Below are 7,824 nucleotides of genomic sequence, written 5' to 3' on the forward strand. Positions count from 1 at the left end.
AAATCTTGCAGAGCAGAAGGCATTACCCTCCTCCTTGGACAATTATTGAACACAGAGGTCAGGGGACAAATTTTGTTTTCCAGGCCACTTTCCTTTGCAAAATAATGGTTTTACAAACCCCCACTCCTGATTCACTTTAATGGACACTTTACATCAAGAGAAACTGTATTTAGGAATACAGAATAGAAGAGATTAACAAGTATTTAAGGTCGCTGACCATTTTTATCTGGTGATTACTCCACCCGCATGTTGCCCAAGGAGCTTCTATATATTTGTTTGTTTAACTAGCAGTTTGAAATGCTCTTTGTTTCCAAAGTGTGTCCTGAGGAAATAGACTGTTAAACAAGATTGATACCAATTGATCCACAGATAGATATTTACATTGATGAATTTTCCCCCTTTACACTTGGTATCCTCCTTAGTACAACCAACAGATTTTCATCTATTACATATAATGCTACCAAACCACACCGGCAAATTTATTAAACATGCTGTTTTATGTATCCAGCTGAGACAGACAGCTCTGTACAGTAGATCCATATTTTAAATAGATGAGTCATGTGGAGCATTTGTACTGAATTTAAAAGAATCTACTATATGAAATCAATAGAAGTTTTGGTATTGATTTCAGAGGACTGGGATTTCACTCAGTATGGCTCTAACACACTGAAAGGAGTGGAAAGCGTTAGTTTAAAACGAAAAATAAAAAAGCAAGGGACATTGCTGTATTTAAGGGTGGGAAGACAGCAAAAGTAGGAAAAAGAGCACAACTAACTGAAAAATACAGGGAGGAAGAGGAGGAATGCGATCAAGGAAAAACTCTCCTGATTATATTTTCCTGGGAAGGTGTTCCCAGCCGTCGATGGTTATAAATAGGCTACGCTAAATGATTACATCATATGCAAAAGGCATGTTGCTTGGCTTTAGCACGATCATATGGATTAGTGTGATTACAGCTTCTGGATTTGAAAAATAGCAGGCTTCCTTTTCTGGCTTGACGTTTATTTATTGTTGTAAGAAAAGTCCAGAGGAACAATCTTCTACCACCAACAGAGCCGAGGCATCACTCTTGATAGGCACGCTTCCAGCAGCGGCCCGGCCTCGCCCTCGAACCTGATAAAAGGAAGCTTTTTTAACACCCTGTGTTACGAGCACGTGGAACTCATTGCCACAAGAAACTGTTGCCAGCGGCAGGAACCACAGCTGTGCCCAACCCGGGAAATTCCTGTCTTTAGGAATGTCACTGCGAAGTGATTACGACTATGGAAAATCAGATAAGCGTGTTTGTGGGGAGATGTATATATTATATACACGCATGTATATATTTAAGTATATATCTCTGTAGGCACACTCACTAACTTCCACCAAGGTAAAGAATATTGTCTTTAGTCCTGTGCTGTCCTACTGTAGTCAGCTCAGTTTATTGCTGGGAAGAACACACAAGCTTAACACTTAATTTTTTTTTTTTCCCTATATATTCGGACTCTAAATGTAAATAAAAATGCCTTTTCCTAGTCGCATTGTGTCTTACCTATGTCTTTATTTCTTGAGGAGTGAGGGGAAAGACTCTTATGTACTTTGAGGCACATGAGTTCCACTTTCCTCTTATATTCTTCCCCTGTTCCTTACACTGACAGCTCATTGCAAAATGTATCTCCCAGTGTAAGCTCTCAGGGCTTATCTCCACTACATGGAAGACAACTTGAATGTTACCCTGTTGGAACATGTTTAGGAAGCTTCAAGTTTGCTGATACAAAGTTGACCATAGCTCTATAGGCAATGTAAATAAAGGTAATTAACGTTCATTGTTGGGCCAGTTAATCAAGACTGAATGCAGAGACCCAGACATTCAAATTCAGAAGTGGTTCATGAGTATGTTAAATTGCACGTTGATAAATACTTACGACTCCTCCAGACTAGATTCTAACTAGATCCAAAATCAGGAGATGCTCTATTTAAACAGTTTTTATGCTAATTTAGGGATATTTTTTTTTTACCTACTTTATAACCAAATAAGGATTACATTTTTCCTTGGTCCATCCATCCGTCTTTTCCGTCTTTTTTTTTTTGAACCTGTGACTATTTCAGTCAAACCTGATAGTAGAGAAGCAGTTTCAAAGATGTGAGTTTGTGTAAACTGTGTGACAATTAACATCTGGATAGGGAAGAACGATCCAAATTAACATCCTCATTGAAATAAGGAATTATGATTCAAACCTTACCCACATGGCTGCCAGCAAGCCAGACAAACAGCACATAGGCACTGCTGGCCTGTCAGCCAAATCGTTGCTCCGGGATCCACACATACAGGTACCAACCACCCAAACAGGTCATAGATACTGGACTGAGCAGGGAAAACACCGAGGAGTGGGAATATGATGGAACATAGCCCTTTATAAACAGACTTCCTTAGACCACTACTCAGGGAACAACTTGCTTTTTGACCTAGAGATGCTTTTAGTACAGCTGCAGTTAGTATAGCCACAATGTATCTTAAGTACCTTCCATATGTGAATTGTTAATACAACTACCCTCAATAGAGCCATGGGTCTAAGCATACCTTATATGTATTTGCAGGCCAATATAATTAGGGGGTACACCTGCTCATAAATAAGCTTCAGGTTGCATTTAAAACTCTGAATTTGCTTCAGTCTTCTTATCACTGTGCTAAAATCTTTTATGTTGCTTCTTTTGAACATTCTGAAGCAATCTAGGCAGTGAATTCCCTTGGACACCCAGCCCTAAATATTTAAGAGCCAAAATATCAAGTAAAACAGTACTAAAGAGCAGCAACAAAAGTATTAACAGTTTCATATTTTCCTCGCATCACTAAACAAACTCCTCAAACATCACTAAACCACTGTGATGCTGTCCATGTAACAGCATCACAGAGCTGTTATTAATAACCAGTTGTTAGGTGTAAGCAGCCATTTATATTGTTTTGAGGCTTTTTGTCAGCAGGAAGCCCTCTTGCTTTAGTAGCTGTGACCCTGCATAGTCATCTGATTGCACCACACATTGCTTAGGAGACTGAGAAGGGGAGGAGGAGTTCAGGGTGGAAAGACACATCCATTACAGTAGAGAAAGGTGAAGAAGAAGGAGACAACACGAGGGTGTAACAAGTGAAAAAAATCATAGCCACCCTTCCTCTTGTAAAGAGTCTCTTGTACTCAGGCTGACAACACTGCCAGTTCTAAGATCTTATAAATACTATAGAAATGCCACTTTCATAATGGTACTCCTGCTGCAGCTGCTGATCCCATGGGTTCTGGGTTGTTACAGGTAAAATACATTTTACCAAAGATGCATCTGACTGAAGATGCAGGAAGTGACTTGATTTCAAACCTCAGCTCTCCCCAGCAAGGGAAGGAATAACACAGGAATTGTAACTTTCTGAATGAACCACCAACTGGCTCCCCGGCCAGGAGGAATGAGAGGCATGTGGGCTAGGCAGGTAAACAAACAAATCTCTGGAAGTTTGTTAAAATGCCCAAGCGTTTCATCTACACGAGAGTAAACATTATCAGCTCTATTTCTCACAGCATGAAAAGCATCCTCCCATGATATCTTGTATTAGATGGCAGATGCAATCTGGAGAATGAAAGGTCCAGCTTTGCCCCAGAATACAAACCAAGTATTATAAGGAATGGATTAACTGCATGGTAAGTAATTAGCATTCCCCCTGCTCTGCAATATTTGTTCATTTTCAAACGCTTACTTGCTTCTGAATTAAACGCTAAGAGCTAAACGTAACTTGTCTTTGTGGTGCTCTCTTCAGTGACTTTCATGATCTAATGACACATCACAGATAGTAACAGGGATCCTGTGAGATCATTTCCTTCCAGACAAGGTACACAAACCTTTTGTTTTAGCACTAAGCTGTAACAGAGCCTTTGGAGTGGTCTAATTATTATCCCTTTTTACAGGGGGTGTAGGTCCAGCAGCGGTGTAAGGGTCTTGGAATAAGCCCTGTGAACTGGCAGCCCCTGCCTCCTGTACATAAGGGCTGTCATTTGCCATTGTTAAAACCCCTTCATAATTAGGAATCAGGCTATTGAGTTTTGACTAGGAGGTATAATTTCTTGAGTGAACACCATACCGTATCTGAATGTGATAGTGAAATGCTTAATCCGATGGCAATGCTAAATACAACTTAGTACATAATAAATTAGTGCAATGTCCCCCTGTATCCTTACCGTGTCAGATAACCATGACTGAATTGCATGTAATACTGCTTCATAATCTGCTTGTTGATACATTGTGCCGTCATGTTATCCTAAAAAGCAGCTCATGAAAAGCACATGGAACACATTGCTTGTCCTAGTAAAGAACTGAGCTTGGTTCCAAAAGGTCTCTTCCCAGGTCGGTGTTCCTGGTGGTTGCAAAGAAAATCTGCTTACTGGGCTCAAGCAATCTGCAATCATCTGTGTGGAGACAGCTTGAAACAACAGCTCCGAGAGAGAATTATGAATTTCCTTGTTCATGTCAGTGAAGCACCAAGATCGAAACTGAATTATTTTCAGATGTCAAAACACCACTTAGCAGGGGGCTTTTACTTAGGAAAATTATCTCTCATTTTCTGCTTTTATGACTATGATTAATAACATTTTATATGTATATATATAGTAGACCTAATTCTAATTGTTTGACTACAGCAGTTTTTCCAATTAGTTTTATCAGTTATATCCTAGTCCTAAATTTGGCTAGTTTCCATGTGGGTGAATTTGGTTCATGCTGTACTAAACAAAGGACCAACAACCAATTGTTAGTGGAGATTCAGTGCATTAGCAGGCTTTCAAGGTGTCATCTGGTCTTTGATAGCTCAGCTTTTGGCTAAAAAAAGAAAAAACAAAAACCAACTAAAATTAGCAACAATGAAAAATCTCCAATTCCCTGTCTTCAACTGTTGTTACTGGAAGGCAATAGGAAAAAAACAAAACAAAACATTAATACTTAAAACCATCACTAGAATAAAGTCAACAAAAATTAGCCAAATGACAGCCTGAAAGAGGACAAAACCCCTATGAACTGAACTTTTTTTGTGTGAAGTGATAGCTTAATTGCAGAAAGATGACTTAAATATCTAAAATGATCAAGTTTAGTACTCCATTCTTCATGCCAGGAATGAGGGACAAATGGAGAGGATATAATAGTGTGATTGCTCTTGAACATCTGCATAATTTACTGTGAATAGTATTCTATTTTCACAGTTTATAGGACTTGTACCAAGAGTAAAGTTTGGAAGAAAGTCATCCCTTCCTTCTTGTTCCAACTTTCCTACAGACCATTTTGTGACCGACTCGAAGATAATAGTATGTTCTGTCTGCCATAAGTAATGTTATTTGAGGAAACACAGATTTAAATGCATATCTCCAGTTCTGATAAAATTTCAAATGCCATTATTTTAAATGAATGATTAAAGTGATTTTGTCTGGGTTTTCATAGAGATGCTGAAGTGCCTCACCAGAATGACCCCACTGGAGTTAAGACTACACTGTTGATGTTATTCTGTATCCTGACTTAGATTAGACAACTAAAAAAATCACATTCCAATTTCTTCACACAAGAAGATTCACTACCAAAAGTTCAAGTCACAGGTATGATGCTATGAATCCCAGAGTGTTTATTCAGTCTGGATGCTGTATAGCCATGTAGCTATAATACTGTACTCAAAAGAATGCATGTGCCTTTCTAAACAAGACTTAAGTCAGATCATAAAGTTCAGGCCAAACTGGGGTAAATGGGCATTTTCTGCAAGGTGTTCCTGCTGTCAGACACTGTTTTGAGCAAGAGACAGTGCTGCTATTCAATTTTCTCTTCAAACAAAGGAAGTGATTGTTGAGAGTTCATACATTGTCTCTCAAAATGGTTGAAACACTTTTGTCTTCATCAAGGCAGCTTAAGTACAGCCCTTAAAATTGAAATGGTGCATCTGAAATTGGTGGGTAAATAAATTGAAACTGAGCAACTAGCAGTTGGGACACAACTAATTAAATTTAATAGCTGCCCCCTGGCATGACTAAACACAATAGGACATCTTTGCTGTTTTGTTGGCCAAGGTCACTTCAGCCAGCCAGTTCTGGTATAAATTAAAAAAGAAATCCCCAAATAACAAAACCAAAACACACAACCCTAAAGTATTCCCACCTCTGCAGCTCAGTTGTTTCACGGTAACCCTGTCCACACTGGCTGATCAAACTGGTTTAGGACCTGCTGGTTTTAACACTGGTTAGTTAACTAGAGTGTTTAGAGTTTTCTAAATTCACATTGATGCAGCCTGACTGGTTAGCAGAGATACCGCTGTCTGTAAAGTTCCCCTGACAGCACTTTCACAATCTGTCTGCTTTTATACCTACAAGACTTTTAATGCTATCTTATTACTCCCTCTAGTAGTGTAAATGATGCACCTTAACCATGGCCCATCACTGGTGAGCGTTGGGTCATCTGTCTCCTGTTCCTCAGTGTGCACTGCATGGAAACTCTTTGGGTAAGGCTGTTTTGTGGAGCTGGGGTGGATTTAAGCAGGACCAGGGCGTCTGCCTGGTTGCTCCAGATGCGCCATGGCCATACAGTGAGCAGGTAAGATGACAAGCAGCTGCTAGGCCACTTGCTCTGAAGAGTTGAAAGGTAATGCATTTGTGAAGTGGCACTGCTTTATTGCTCCTGCCTAGGGAGCCCACTGCCTAGGGAGCTGGGGTGAAGGGTTCATTCAAGAAGAAGAAAACAACTAGATAAAGCTAAGGTAGTTGCATTTAGCTCAGCCCAAAAGTACCTTTTAAGGACTTTTGTAATTAGAAGCTTGTCAGTGTTAGCTGCAAGTGGAACTGATGCAAGGTTTGGACATTAAAAGTATATCAGCTCATTCCCCTTGCAAACCTCCTACTTTTCAGCTAGTTCTGGCTGTAACTTGGTTATCCCTGGTTACAAGTGTTCAACAGCTTGATTTTAATTTAGTTATATTAGCTAGGGTGCAGTCTACTCTACAGGTTTTAACTAGATTAAGAGACAGATCAGCTATAATTGGAGGCCCTGATTGAATTAGATTGGGATTACAAATATAATTGGATACCACCCTATTTGAGACACTTCAAAGGAAATATATCTTCAGACCATGAAAGCTGAAAAATCAACAGACCTTTGGAAATCCTTGATCCTGTTTCCTGTGTGGATGTAGCTAGTCCTGCGTTGCTCCAGCACCTTCTGCAGAAAGATAGTTTTTAAAAGGCAATTCCACTGGTGGAAACTATAAACCAGACTTTTGACATTTGCAAGTCAAAAATCAGCATAACCTTGCAGCTTCACGTGCTAGTGATACAGTCAGATTAGGCTGAAACTGTGCCTAAAAGGAGCTTCGAAACCTAGTAAGAAGTCCTAAGTACTGACTAGCAAGCCACAAGTTTTATTGTAGGATATAAACTAGGAGCCACAGTTTAAGCAAGAAATTCCTTTTGCTGACATGGCTTTTGCAGACATTTCCATTTGAAAAGAGCAGTCGGTTGAACAATGGTCTCTGCGCTGGTTCAGTGCTTGACACCTTGCAGCATGTAAAGGACAAAAGCCTGAAAACTTTTTTTCATATGATATCTTTTCCTGTTTGTGGCCTTTAGTCTTTGCACTACTGCCGGCCTCCAGCCACCAGAGCTCTGGTTAAGTAGGTCACACCATAAACAGGCTTATCAGAATAACAGCAGGCTCATAACTCAGTAGGAAAAACCTAGAGAATACATTTTGTGGAACAGAAAGAAAAATGTAGCAGCCTCATAACTGGGCAGCCATGTGACAAAACGAAATTCAAATCCAACCTCCAAAATATCTAGTCCTATT

The sequence above is a fragment of the Pezoporus flaviventris genome, unplaced genomic scaffold, assembly GCF_033815535.1.
Source record: "Pezoporus flaviventris isolate CSIRO_AGI_PZ_B2104156 unplaced genomic scaffold, CSIRO_AGI_Pfla_v1 ptg000213l, whole genome shotgun sequence".
Classification (NCBI taxonomy): Eukaryota; Metazoa; Chordata; class Aves; order Psittaciformes; family Psittacidae; genus Pezoporus; species Pezoporus flaviventris.